This window comes from Mesoplodon bidens (genome assembly GCF_964165515.1).
Source record: "Mesoplodon bidens genome assembly, chromosome: 5".
NCBI classification, from domain to species: domain Eukaryota; kingdom Metazoa; phylum Chordata; class Mammalia; order Artiodactyla; family Ziphiidae; genus Mesoplodon; species Mesoplodon bidens.
Window position 1 is genome coordinate 71,566,584 of NC_138161.1, and position 15,895 is coordinate 71,582,478.

The 15,895-nt window shown below is 38.6% G+C and overlaps 1 protein-coding gene across 1 annotated transcript in view; it reads left to right on the forward strand.

Annotated features, from left to right (window-relative positions):
• Positions 1-15,895, forward strand: part of CPNE4 (copine 4) — a gene marked incomplete at its 3' end in the record, with an annotated part of 612,853 nt that overhangs the window by 142,736 nt on the left and 454,222 nt on the right. The window lies entirely within an intron of this gene.

Consider the following 15,895-nt stretch of genomic DNA (forward strand, 5'->3'; position numbering starts at 1 on the left):
CTGGAAATGGGAGGAGGAGCCCCCAGAGAATGTGGCTTTGAAGGCCAGTGGAATTTGATTTGAGGAATCCCACAGGACTGGGGGAAACAGAAACTCCACTCTTGGAGGGGGCACACAAGGTCTCGTGTACAGCAGGACACAGAGAAAAAAGTGGTGACCTCATAAGAGGTTGGGTCAGACCCATCTGCTGGTATTGGAGGGTCTCCTGTGGAGGCTGGGGAAAGCTGTGGCTCACTGTGGGGACAAGGACACTGGTGGCAGTAATTCTGTGGAGAACTCATCTGTGTGAGCTCTCCTGGAGACCCCCATTTTCTCACTGAGACCTGGCCCAACCCAACAGCCAGTAGGCTCCAGTGCTGGGTCTCCTCAGACCAAACAACCAATGTGGCAGGAACACAGCCTCACCCATCAGCAGACAGGTTGCTTAAAGTCTTCCTCAGCACACAGCTGTTTGATAAACACACCCCCTGACATGGCCCTGCCCACCAGAGGGACAAGACACACATACACCCACCAGTGTGCAGGCATTAGTCCCTCCCACCAGGAAGCCTGCACAAGCTCTTAGATAGTCTCACCCAAAAGAGAGCAGAGAGCAGAAGCAAGAAGAAATTCAACACTGCAGCCTGCAGAACAGAAACTGCAATCACAAAAGGTTAGACAAATGAGACAGCAGAGGAATATGTCCCAGCTGAAGGAACAAGAAAAAACCCCAGAAGAACAACTAAGTGAAGTAGAGATAGATAATCTACCTGAAAAAGAATTCAGAGTAATGATAGTAAAGATGATTTTCAAGATCTCAGAAAAAGAATGGAGGCACAGGTAAAGATACAAGAAATGTTCAAAAAGACCTTGAAGAACTAAAGAACAAACAAAGAGAGATTATACAGTAACTGAAATGAAAAATATACTAGAAGGAAGCAATAGCAGAATAACTGAGGCAGAAGAATGGATAAGTGAGCTGAAAGACAGAATGATAGCTATCATGCAACAGAACAGAATAAAAAAAAAAGAAAACAATGAAAAGAAATGAGGACAGTCTAAGAGACCTCTGGGACAACATTAAACACACCAACATTCACATTATAGTGATCCCAGAAGGAGAAGAGAAAGAGAAAGGACCTGGGAAAATATTTGAAGAGATAATAGCTGAAAAATGCCCTATCATGGGAAAGGAAACAGCCACGTAAGTCCAGGAAGTGCAGAGAATCCCAGGCAGGATAACGCAATGCGGAACATACTGAGATACATAGTAATCAAATTGACAAAAATTAAAGAAAAAGAAAAATTATTAAAAACAACAGGGAAAAGCAACGTATAACGTACAAGGGAACTCCCATAAGTTTTTTTCTCAGCAAAAACTCTGCAAGCCACAATGGAGAGGCACAATATATTTAAAGTAATGAAAGGGAAGAACCTACAAACAAGAATACACAGCAAGGCTCTCATTCAGGTTTGACAGAGGAATCAAAAGCTTTACAGACAAGCAAAAGCTAAGAGAATTCAGCACCACCAGACGAGCTTTGCAACAAATGCTAAAGGAACTTCTCTAGGCAAAAAGAAAAGCCTAAACTGAAAGAAGAAAATTACAAATGGAAAGCTCACTGGTAAAGGTAAACATACAATAAAGGTAGGAAATCATCTGTACACAAATATGATATCAAAACCAGCAATCATGGGAAGAGGAGGGTACAAATGCAGCCTACTGGAAATACATTTGAAATTAAAAGACCAGCAACTTACAACAATATTGTTTATATGTAGACTGCTATATCAAAACCTCATGTTAACCATAAACTGAAAATCTACAAAAGATACACACAAAAAAAGAAAAGGAATCTAAACACAACACTAAGGTTAGTCATCAAATCACAAGAGGAGACAACAAAAGAGGAAGGGAAGAAAAAAACACCTACAAAAACAAATCCAACACAATTAACAAAATGGCAGTTAGAACATGCATATCGACAATTACCTTAAATTGAAACAGATTAAATGCTCCAACCAAAAGACATTGACTGAATGGATACAAAAACAAGACCCTTATATATGTTGTCTACAAGAGACCCATTTCAGATCTACGGACACATACAGATTGAAAGTGAGGGGATGGAAAAAGATATTCCATGCAAATGGAAATCAAAAGGAAGCTGGAGTAGCAATACTCACATCAGAAAAAATAGACTTTAAAATAAAGACTGTTGCAAGAGACAAAGAAGACACTACACAATGATCAAGGGATCAATCCAAGAAGAAGATATAACAATTGTAAATATATATGTATCCAACATAGGAGCACCTCAATATATAAGGCAAATACTAAATACTAACACCCATGAAGGGAGAAGTCAACAGTAACGCAATAATAGTGGGGGACTTTAACACTCCATTTTCATCAACGGAAAGATATTCAGACAGAAAATCAATAAGGAAAAACAGGTCTTAAATGACACATTAGACCAGATTACGTGATATTTATAGAGCATTCCATCCAAAAGCAGCAGGATAAATATCCTTCTCAAGTGCACATGGAACATTTTCCAGGATTGACCACATGCTGAGCCACAAAGCAAAACTCAGTAAATTTAAGAAAATTGAAATCATACGAAGCATCTTTTTTGACCACAACCTATGAGATTAGAAATCAACTACAAGAAAATAAAAAAAGCTGAAAAAAACACAAATATGTGGAGGCTAAACAATATGCTACTAAATAATGTATAGATCTCTGAAGAAACCAAAGAAATACTGCCTAACTGCAGGAGTGCTAGGGGAACAGACAATGTTTGCTGAGAAGATTTCACACACACACACACACAATTTTACCTCTGCATCTTTGGTCCTACTATTGGCATGAAAGAGGAAAATGATAAAGCAAAAGTTATTTATAGCAAGCTTTTTTTTTTTTACATCTTTATTGGAGTATAATTGCTTTATAATGGTGTGTTAGTTTCTGCTTTATAACAAAGTGAATCAGTTATACATATACATATGTTCCCATATCTCTTCCCTCTTGCATCTCCCTTCCTCCCACCCTCCCTATCCCACCCCTCTGGGTGGTCACAAAGCACCGAGCTGATCTCCCTGTGCTATGCGGCTGCTTCCCACTAGCTATCTATTTTACGTTTGGTCGTGTATATATGTCCATGCCACTCTCTTGCTTTGTCACAGCTTACCCTTCCCCCTCCCCATATAATCAAGTCCATTCTCTAGTAGGTCTGTGTCTTTATTCCTGTCTTACCCCTAGGTTCTTCATGACATTTTTTTTTCTTAAATTCCATATATGTGTGTTAGCATATGGTACTTGTCTTTCTCTTTCTGACTTACTTCACTCTGTATGACAGACTCTAGGTCCATCCACCTCATTACAAATAGCTCAATTTCGTTTCTTTTTATGGCTGAGTAATATTCCATTGTATATATGTGCCACATCTTCTTTATCCATTCATCCGATGATGGACACTTAGGTTGTTTCCATCTCTGGGCCACTGTAAATACAGCTGCAATGATCATTTTGGTACATGACTCTTTTGGAATTATGATTTTCTCAGGGTATATGCCCAGTAGTGGGATTGCTGGGTCATATGGTAGTTCTATTTGTAGTTTTTTAAGGAACCTCCATACTGTTCCCCATAGTGGCTGTACCAATTCACATTCCCACCAGCAGTGCAAGAGTGTTCCCTTTTCTCCACACCGTCTCCAGCATTTATTGTTTCTAGATTTTTTTGATGATGGCCATTCTGACTGGTGTGAGATGGTATCTCATTGTAGTTTTGGTTTGCATTTCGCTAATGATTAATGATGTTGAGCATTCTTTCATGTGTTTGTTGGCAGTCTGTATATCTTCTTTGGAGAAATGTCTATTTAGGTCTTCTGCCCATTTTTGGATTCGGTTGTTTGTTTTTTTGTTATTGAGCTGCATGAGCTGCTTATAAATTTTGGAGATTAATCCTTTGTCAGTTGCTTCATTTGCAAATATTTTCTCCCATTCTGAGGGTTGTCTTTTGGTCTTGTTTATGGTTTCTTTTGCTGTGCAAAATTGAACTAAACTCTGACTTTCCAGTAAGAATGAAGTTAACTAAGTTTTTAAACCCACCCAAAAGCTAATTTCTTTACAGAACTAGCCCCAAAATTCCATGTGTCCAATGAACCAGTCTAAATTATAATTGAACATATTTGTTCTAAAATTGTTGATCCAAACCAAAATATATGAATAACCTAACATGAATTGATTTTTAATTTGGAGCCTTGTTATTTAATAATGATTTATCTTTAAATCAGAGTTCTCTCAAATGATCTGAAATTTAAGTGTGGGAACATTTGGGCATTTGCTATATTATAGACCATAGGACAGGAGAAATAGAAATAACATTTTTTGGAGACTCTATTGTATTGATTATTATGTTTGGTTCTTTTATGTCTGTGATCTCTCTAATCCTCACAATAGCCCTGGAAGATAGCTTTTTTTTTTTTTTTTTTTTTTTCAGAATGAGACCACTAAGGCTCTCTGTGTTCTCTAACTTCTGTAAGTTATGTCACAACTAGGAAATGTCAGAGTCAGGACACGAATTCAAGTCCTTGTGTCTCCAACACACTTTTGCCTCTGTCATGCACCACCTGGGTGATACTCTCATCCATCCAAGCATCTCATGACCTCCAGAAACAGAATGCTGCCTCTGTGTTTTTGCCTTTTTTTGATGATGGGACATACAGATTGGCATATCCTTTCTTCTTTTCCTAGTCTCTTCCATTCAGACCAGTGTTGTGAGCTTAGCTTAAAACCTTTCTCTTCCATTTTACAAATAATATAGCAATGGTTCATTTTAAAGCACCTAATACCAATTCTAGCATAAAGAAGTCTTTGTGACAAATATTGCATTTCTTCTCTCTTCACTACACTTCAGTTTTTTCTCCAAAAATTACCATTGCTTTCATTTTTTAAATTCATGATACTAATTTTGAAATTTCTTTTAAAAAATCAGTTATTTTATATTGAAATATAGTTGACACACAATATTCTATTAGTTTCATTTGTACAACATAGTGGTTTGAAAGTTATGTAATATTACAAAATGATCACCATGATAAATCTAGTATTCCCTATGCTGTACATTACATCCCCATGACCTACTTATTTTATGACTGGAAGTTTGTACCTCTTAATCCCCTTCACCTATTTCATCCATTTCCCCACTCCCCTCCCCTCTGCCAGCCACCAGTTTGTTCTCTGTATCTATGAGTCTGTTTCTGTTTTGTTTGTTCATTTGTTTTTTTTCTTAAATTACACATATAAATGAAATCATATAGTATTTGTCTTTCTCTGACTTACTTCACTTAACATAATTTGCTCTAGGTTCATCCCTGCTGTCACAACTGGGAAGATTGTATTCTTTTTTATGGCTAATATTCTAACATATATATATATTCCATTAATCTATTAATGGACACTTAGCTTGCTTCCACATCTTAGCTATTGTAAATAGTGCTGCAATGAACATAGGGGTGCACATATTTCTTTGAATTAGTGTTTTAGTTTACTTCAGATAGATATCCAGAAGTGGAATTGCTGGAGCATATGGTAGTTTTATTATTAATTTTATGTTTTCCATAGTGACTGCACCAATTTACACTCCCAAGAATGGTGCACAAGTGTTCCTTTTCCTCCACAACCTCACCAATATTTGTTATTGGTTATCTTTTTGATAACAGCCATTCTGATGTGTGTGAGATGGTATCTCTATGTGCTTTTGATTTGCATTTCCTTAATAATTAGTGAAGTTGAGCATCTTTTCATGTGTATATTGTCATCTGTATGTCTTTTTTGGAAAAATGTCTCTGCCCATTTTTAAATTGGATTGCTTATTTTTTGGATATGGGGTTGTAGGAGTTCTTTGTATATGTTGGATATCAACCAGTTATCAGATATATCATTTGCAAATATATTTTCCCACTCAATAGGTTGCCTTTTCATTTTGGGATTTTTTTTTCACTTTGAAAAAGCTTTTTAATTTGATGTATTTCCATTTGTTTATTTTTGCTTTAGTTGCCCTTGCCTGAGGAGACATACCCAAAATGATATTGCTAAGACTGATGTTAAAGAATGTACTGCCAATGTTTTCTCCAAGGACTTTTATTGTTTCAGGTTTTACATTTAAGTCCTGAATACATTTAGAGTTTATTTTTGTATATGGTATGAGAAAGTGGTTCAGTTTGATTCTTTTCATGTATCTGTCCAGTTTTTCCAACACCATTTATTTAAGAGGCTGTCTTTTCCCCATTGTGTATTCTTTAGTCCTTTGTCATAGATTAGTTGATCTTAGAGTGTGGGTTTATTTCTTGGCTCTCTATTCTGTTCCATTGATCTCTTTGCTTTTTGTACCATACTGTTTTTATTACTGTAGCTTTGTAGTATAGTTTGAAATCAGGATGCATGATCCCTCCAGCTTTGTTCTTTTTATCAAGATTGCTTTTGCTATGTGGGGTCTTTTGTGTTTCCATACAAATTTTAGCATTGCTTTTCTAGTCTGTGAAGAATGTCACTAGTATTTTGAAAGGGATTGCATTGAATCTGCTTTGGGGAGTATGGACATTTTAACAATATTAATTCTTCCAATTCATCTTTTCCCTTCACTTTGGACCAAAGTATCTTTATCTTTTCTGGGCTTTATCATTACTTAGCTTGTCTTTGTTAATTACTTTAGCAATTCATCATATACCTTCTTGCAGATATCATTTTCACATGAGCACTGGTTAACATAGCGATTATTTGGCACTTACTCTATGCTCTATATCTGCCTCGTTACTCCCTGAATCCTCACAACAATGCTAAGTTAGATCCTACTGTTAGTTCCTTTTGCAGGTGAGGAAACCAAAGTACATCTTGCCTACAGTTATGACAGTAAATTATGGATCCAGGGTGTGAACCTGGCTATCTGACTCAAAAGCGTATACATTTAACTATAATGCTATATTGCCTTCTATGAATAAAATATTTCATCTACTTCATCCCACTGAAAGTCCTTGAAAGGCAGTGACCACAACTTAATATTTTGGTGCCCCTCCTAGCATGTGATAGAGTATTAGGCACTGGGTAGTTGCTCAATAATCATTTGTCAAGTTGAATTTTAGGGATCTTAGGCGTGAAAGGAAAGTATCCTTGACCATGAGCATCTCTTGCCAGTGGTCTGTGATTATGAGAATTAGCCATGTTTGCTTCGTAGAATTTTAGCCTCCAGTGAAATAGACAGACACAGAGTCAGAGGGACTTGAGGGTTAAGGAATATGGCCAAATGTTCTACACCAGCTAGTGGCAGAGATAGGAATGAATTGGTGCTCTATACCCATAAGTAACATAATTTCTTCTGGGAGAATTGGATTTCTGAGACACAGAGGCAAATCATTGCCCTTTGTTTCAGCCAGTCAGTGCCAAGTGGGTGGGAGCAGTGCTGTCAGCCCAACAGGGGTGAGCAGGAAGCCTGTGTTCTGACTGTTGTGTTAACTCCTGGTTATCCATCCCCACAGTGAGAATTCCAGACCCTGTTCTTTTCCTTTAGCCATTTACCATGGAAATAATCTGTGTTTGAGGCAGTATCAGTTTGAAGCTTAATGCAGGGAAAGGGAAGGAAGAAGATTGGAGAGAAATGCTCTCTGGGATAGAATGCTTGGAGTCTCACACTGATGTAGTGTTTGGTTCTAAGGTGATGGCATAGATCATAATCGTCATATTTCTAGGTCACCTGGCATTTTGAGGGTCTGGCTGGCCACCCCAGTCCCTGTTTCTGGTTCTGGAGATCTATTTTTTTTTTTTTTTTTTTTGCTGTACGCGGACCTCTCACTGCTGTGGCCTCTCCCGTTGCGGAGCACAGGCTCCGGACACACAGGCTCCGCGGCCATGGCTCGCGGGCCCAGCCGCTCCGCGGCATGTGGGATCTTCCGGGATAGGGGCACGAACCCGTGTCCCCTGCATCGGCAGGCGGACTCTCAACCACTGCGCCACCAGGGAAGCCCTGGAGATCTATTTTGTATCAGCAGTTAGAGCCACAGATTTTTCCAGGACCCCACACCATGGGGTTCTGACCTGTCATCCTGCAGTTTAGGAGGCTCCATGCCCAGTCTGTCCTGCTTTGAAACTTTGTTGAACAGTCCCTGGTCCCTACCCACCAGGATTTTGTAGACATGGAAGCTGATAGTTATAACATGTGTGTGATCATTGACGTCAGGGGACCATAGGAACACAAACTAAGGAGTGACTAATGGGTATGGGGTGGTCATGGAAACTTGTTCAGTGTATTAAAATGGGGTCATGAAGGATGCATAAATGCGGAGGAACTTTTCATGTGAAAAAAAATTATATAATTCCATGGGAATTCCAGTGGAGGGACAACAAAGACTTGAAAGTGAGAAAAAGAGTAATACGAATGAAGCAGTTTAAAGTGGCTGGACCTACTGTATAGCAGAGAGAAATATGCTCAATATTTTGTAATAACCAATGAGGGAAAAGAATCTGAAGAAAAAGATAGATATGTATGTATAATTGAATCACGTTGCTGTACACCTAAAATTAATACAACATTGTGAATCAATTATACTTCAATTTAACTAAGTAACTAACTAGCTAAATAAATAAATAAATGCATAAATAAATAAATAAAAAGTAAATGGCTGGAGACTAGTATGCTCAGTGGACAAAGGTCGGAAAAGTTAGCTAGTGATTCTAGCCTGGGAAGTGTGGACTTTGGCCTGTAGAATTTAGGTACCACAGAAGGCCGTGGGGCAGGGAGTGACCTGATAAAATTTGAGTTGAAAAATTTGGCAAACACCCCTTGAGCACCTTGTACCTACTGATTGCAATGAGGAATAATTTATAATGGATCCAAGTTGGGGGAAACGAGAGAAATGATTCTCTTTGTCTCATTTAAAGTTTGTTTCCTGAGATTCTACTTTGCCTCATATTACTATTATCATCTCTTTTAAGAATTAAAAATTAAACTTTCTTTTAATTTAAAAGTTTAAAATTAAACTTTCTTTTAATTTAAACTTTCTTTTAATTTAAACTTTCTTTTAATTTAATTTTAATTAAAATTAAACTTTTTTTTAATTGGAGTCTCTTTTTATTTATCCAGATATTCACTCATTCATTGGCTCATCCATTTATTTACTTATTACAGTTTGCTTTGTAAGTATCCGATAGTTAGATTTTAAAGACCTAAGGTTCTTGGTCCTTTGGGGGGGAATTTTAACATTTTTATGATTACTAATAAATTAGATATGTTGGTCTTATTTATGCCATCTTATTTATTTTTAAGTAAAATTTTATCCAAGTGCAACAAACATACAGAAGAGTTTACATCATAAGTGTATAGCTTCACAAATTTTTATGAAACAAACACTCCAAATCAAGATATAGAATATTCCTGCACTCCAAAGCCTCTTTTGTATCCCTCCCATCATTGCCTCCACAAAAGGTTATCATTATTCTGACTTCCATCATTATAGTTAATTTTGGCTTGTTTTTGAACTTGATATAATTGGAATCACATGACAAGTACTCTTTTATATCTGGCATGGTTCAGATATAAAAGAACCTCCATGTCTAGGAGGTTTATTCATGCTTGTGTGTGTATCAGGAGGCCCTTTATGCTCATTGTTGTATGACATCTATCATGTGACTAGATAACACTGTCGTTATCCCCGTCCATTTCTTAGGTCACGTGTTACAGCTCTTGTTGTTATTTTCTATTTACTCATTCAAGGATGGGAAGACTCTATTCAGCCTGGCATTTACCAGTGTACAGGCTAAGTGGAGTGTCGTTAATCTTCCCCACTGTCCTCTGGATGCTAGCTTCTCAAGCCTCTCAACTGAGTGTTTGAGGGTCACCAAGGCATCTAGTACCTGGCCCAAACTGGTAAGGCCCACATGTATTCATCTAGAGTAGTTTGGCCAAACTGTGACTGGAGCTCCGACTCAGTCAGAAGCTCTGAACACATTCCTCTATGCCGTGTGATACCTGAGAGACAGTGCTTCCCACACCGCACTGCTTCCTAGTGTAGTCCTGTCTCAGCCCCCAATTACAGTATTTTCAAAGGAAAACAAAATATTCCCAACTGCAGTATGCTTCTGCTTGGTGTCCAAACTCCGCCATTTTCCCAGAGTTTGTTTTTGCTTTTCCTTTTTGCTAATCATTTATCTTCTGTTGTGTCCCATGACATTTTTTTATTGAAGTATAGTCTATTTATGGTATTGTGATAATTTCAGGTGTACAGCAAAGTGATTCAGTTATATACGTATATATTTCTTCAGATTCTTTTCCAGTATAGGTTATATAAGGTATTGAATATAGTTTTTTGTGCTATACAGTAACTCCTTGTTGTTTATTTATTTTATGTATAGTAGTTTGTATCTGTTAATCCCATACGCCTGTCCCCCCACACACACACACACACTTTCTTCTTTGGTAACCACAAGTTTGTTTTCTATGTTTATAAATCTGTTTCTGTTTTACATATAGATTCATTTGTATTATTTTTTAGATTCCACATATAAGTGATATCATATGATATTTATCTTACTCTGTCTCACTTTTTTCACATCTTCTTAAACCAAATGTCTGTTGATGGGCACTTGGGTTGTTTCCATGTCTTGGCTATTATAAATAGTGCTGCATTGAACATAGGAATGCATGTATTTTTTCAAATTAGAGTTTTAATCTTTTCCAGATATATGCCCAGGAGTGGATTCCTGGGTCATATGGTACCTATATTTTTAGTTTTTTAAGGAATAACCATACTGTTTTCCATAGTGGCTGCACCAACATACAGATGGCCAACATGCATATGGAAAGATATTCAACATCGCTAACTATTAGAGAAATGCAAATCAAAACTACAATGGGGTATCACCTTACACCAGTCAGAATGGCTATCATCAAAAAATCTACAAATAATAAATTCTGGAGAGGGTGTGAAGAAAAGGGAACCCTCCTACACTGTTGGTGGGAATGTAAGTTGGTGCAGCCATGAAATTTTTCTGTGAGTAAATAAGTTTAGAAAACTTTATATTCCATATCTCCTTTTTGGTTTACAGAGAATATTCACATACAGCAGAAACTCTCTACTGTAAAGGAACCTGCTTTATGTTATAAAATCTACCATTTTCTACTTTTGAGAGTATCTGTTAGTACCTCACAAAATAGAACAATGGTTCCATAGCACATTGCTATGTAGAAAACAGTCAGTGGGATTTCCACTTGGATGTTTTTTCCTTTTAGTGCTATTGCTAGTTTCTGAGGTTCTCCATGGCTATTTTAATGCAAATGTGGCAGAAGGAATAACAGGCAAAATTAATCTATTATAAATACTTCTCTGTGAGAGTCAATGTGGTGGAGGAGTAGAAGGATGTGGAGTTCATCTCTCCCCACAAATCTACAAATGGAACGATTCTCACAGAGCACCTGCTGAACACTAGCAGAGGACCTTGGACACCTAAATGACAAGAAATATCCTTGCATAACCGAGCAGGATGAAAGAAATAAGGGAGAAGGAAGAGGAAAGGAAGCGGGAGAGATCTGTGCCCCTGGAGGGGAGCTGAAGGAGAGGAGGGGTTCCTGCATCCGGGAAGCCCCCTCACCAGCGGGAAGATCAGTTGGTAGAGAAAGGGGGCTTTAGGGGTTATCGGAGGAGAGTGCAGCTTATTGGAGGAGAGTGCAGCAACTGGTGTGGCAGGCAGGACAGGGCGAGACTTACACAGATGGTCCATGCCACAACGCTGTATGCCCCAGCCTGAGATGTGTGTCTGCCAGTGTGGACAGGGGCTGGGTGCTGGAACGTGGGGTTTAGAGAGCAGATCTGGGGAGAGGACTGCTATTGCTGTGAGGAGACAGCCTGAGGTGATGGAAATGAGGAAATACGCAACCATAATGCTTGTGGCAGAAACCTGGACTGCCATTGAAGTGAAGTGGCATTGTTGAGTGATGCACAAGGGGTGGGGCCACCATTGTGGCCTCTCTCCTCACACGCTGACTCCTGCCTCCCTGGAAAGTAGGAAGGGCTCCCACCAGGGCCGGGACTCCTGCAACCCCAGTGGCTGCCGCCTCTTCCTCTGCACCCCATCCCTACTGCGATGGGCACTCTTGTGACCCTGGCCACTGCTACCTCTATGCCCCCTCTTTGCTGGAGCACTCTTGTGTGCTCCAGAGCAATCTCAGGAGCAGACAACTGTGGGTGGCCCACATTCAGAAGTGGGGCTGAAACCACAGCCGAACCCCAGAGGCCATGCAACTAAGGAAGAAAAGCTGAAGTCTCTCCTTCCAGCTGCACAGACTGTGGATTGACACCCCTATGACCAGCTTTGTAAACTCAGCTCCTGCAGAACATCTAAACAGACAGCAAGTCCTCCTGCAGCCAATATGGGTCTATATTTAGCAGCTGTAGACTTTGTGGGCACATACATGTGGGTGTTGGACCAGGCCAGAGTTTGAGCTGCCCCCATAGTGCCCACAGTGGGTCCAGATCCATAATTACTGCAATCTTGGGACCTGACTTCAGTGGATCTATGCTGGTGGCCTGGTGAAAATTTCAGAGAACCACCAGGGCCAATTGCCAGCATACCTATAGTTAAGATGGGGCCAAGAACAGTGCCAAGAATGTTGTAATCTGAGAGCTCACACAACAGGTGAAAGGTGACACAACAGAGCACACCCACAGGTGAACAGCTCCAGTGGAGGAATACTCAGTGGCTTCTCTCCCAGTGGAAATGCTCCAATCCCACCTACCTTGTACCACAAATCAGAAACACAGCTAAGAAACAGCTTTGGAGACCTCTACTCCAACAACTAGGGAGTAGACCCCAACTCTGACAGGGCAGTGACAACCACAGAGCAAAGGGGGAGCCGCATTCGGTATCCAGTGCAGACTCTGGTCACCACAACATCAGTCACACCTCTTATCAAGGGGATAATGAGCAGCATACACTGAAGAAAGAGGTGGCAGACATCTATATTAAAAACAACGCTCACACCAAAAATTATTAAACCCATGCACGTTACACAGGGATGTTCCCATATAAAAATAGCCCTCCAAGACAGTCTGAGGGTTTGGTATCTGGAGGAAGAACCCTGAGAGAATTTAGCCTTGAAGTCCAGTGAAGCTTGAGTGAGTGCAGGAGCTCCACAGGGCTGGGGGAAACAGAGACTCCACTCTTGGAGGGTGCACACAAGGTCTCACATGCAGGAACTACAGTCCTGCAGGCTTCAGAAAGGAGACCACAAAACCAGAACAAAATGAGACAACAGAGGAATATGTTAGAGATGAAGCAATGAGATAAAAACCTACAAGAACAACTAAATGAAGAAGAGATAGGTAATCTTTTGAAAAAAGAATTCAGAGTAATGATAGTACAGATGATCCAAAATCTTGAAAAAGAATGGAGGCACAGATCGAGAAGATACAAGAAATGTTTAACAAGGAACTAGATGATTTAAAGAACAAACAGAGGTGAACAATACAATAACTGCAATGAAAAAAACACTAAGAGGACTCAAGAGAAGAATAACTGAGAAAGAAGAACGAATAAGTGAGCTAGAAGACAGAGTGGTGGATATTGCTGTCACAAAACATAAAGAAAAAAGAAAAAAGAAATTAGGACAGTCTCAGGGACCTCTTGGACAATATTAAACATACCAATATTCACATTATATTGGTCCCAGAAGGAGAAGAGAAATAGAAAGGGCCTGAGAAAATATTTGAAGATATTATAGCAAAAAACTTGCTAACATAAGAAAGGAAACACTTACTCAAGTCCAGGAAGTGCAGAGTCCCATGTACCAAGGAGGAACATGCCAAGACACATATTAATCAAACTGACAAAAATTGAAGACAAAGAAAAAACATTAAAAGCAACAATGGTAAAGCAACAAGTAACATACAAGAGAATCCCCATGAGGTTATCAGCCAATTTTTCAGCAGAAACTCTGCAGGCCAGAAGGGAGTGGCATGACATGTTTAAAGTGATGAAAGGGAAAAACCTACAACCAAGAATACTCTACCCAGCAAAGCTCTCATTCAGATTCAACAGAGAAATCAAAAGCTTTACAGACAAGCAAAAGCTAAGAGAATTTATCACCACCAAGCCAGCTTTAAAACAAATGGAGCTTCTGTAGGTGGGAAACAGAGCAGCAATTTAAAACAACCTTATACATATAAAGCCTGCTATATTGAAACCTAATGGTAACCACAAGCCAAAAATCTACAATAGATACACACACAAAAAAGAAAAACCAACCAAAAACAACACTAAAGATGGTCATCAAACCACAAGAGAAGAGAAGAAAAGAGTAAGGGAAGAAAAAATACCTACAAAAACAAACCCAAAACAATTGAGACAGTGGCAATAGGAACATACATATTGTTAAGTACCTTAAATGCAAATGTATTAAATGCTGCAGCCAAAAGACATAGAGTGGTTGAATGGATACAAAAACAAGACCTGTATACATGCTGTCTACAAGAGACTCACTTCGGACCTAGGGAAACATAGAGACTGAAAGTGAGGGGATAGAAAAAGATATTCCATGCAAATGGAAATCAAAAGAAAGCTGAAGTAGCAATACTCATATCAGACAGAATAGACTTTAAAATAAAGACTGTTACAAGGTACAAAGAAGGACACTACATAATGATCAAGGGATCAATCCAAGAAAAAGCTATAACAATTGTAAATATATGTGCACCCAACATAGGAGCACCTCAATATATAAGGCAAATACTAATAGTCATAAAAGGGGAAAGTGTCAGTAACACAATAATAGTGGGAGACTTTAACACCCCAATTACAACAATGGACAGATCATCCAGACAGAAAATTAATAAATGAAATATTAGACCAGATAGACTTAAATGATATCTATAGGACATTCTATCCAAAAGCAGCAGAATACACTTTCTTCTCAAGTGCACATGGAACATTCTCCAGGACAGATCACATCTTGGGCCACAAATCAAGCCTCAGTAAATCTAGGAAAATTGAAATCATATCAAGCATCTTTTTAACCACAATGCTATAAGATTAGAAATCAAGTACAGGAAAAAAAAAACTGTAAAAGATACAAACACATGGAGGCTAAACAATATGTTACTAAACAACCAATGGATCACTGAAGAAATCAAAAAATACCCAGAGACAAATGACAACAAAAACATGACAATCTGAAACCTATGGGATGCAGCAAAAGCAGTTCTAAGAGGGAAGTTTATAGCAATTCAGTCCTAACTCAGGAAACAAGAAAAATCTCAAATAAACTGTCTAAGCTTACAGCTAAAGCAACTAGAGAAAGAAGAACCAAAAACCCCCAAAGTTAGTAGAAGGAAAGAAATCATAAAAATCAGAGCAGAGATAAATGAAATGGAAATGAAGAAAATAGCAAGGATCAATGAAACTAAGAGCTGGTTCTTTGAGAACATAACAAAATTGATAAACCTTTAGCCAGACTCATCAAGAAAAAGAGGGTGATTACTCAAATCAATAAAATTAGAAATGAAAAAGGAGAAGTTACAGCTGACATCACAGATCATAAGAGACTACTAAAAGCAACTATATGCCAAAAAAATGGACAACCTAGAAGAAATGGACAAATTCTTCTAAAGCTACAATCTTCCAAGACTGAACCAGGAAGAAATAGAAAATATGAACAGTCTAATCACAAGTACTAAAATTGAAACTGTGATTTTAAAACTTCCAAAACAAACAAAAGTCTGACCAGATGGCTTCACGGGTGAATTCTATCAAACATTTAGGGAAGAGTTAACACTTAAGCTTCTCAAACTATTCCAAAAAATTGCAGAGGAAGGAATACTGCCAAGCTCATTCTATAAAGCTACCATCACCTTGATACCAAAACCAAAG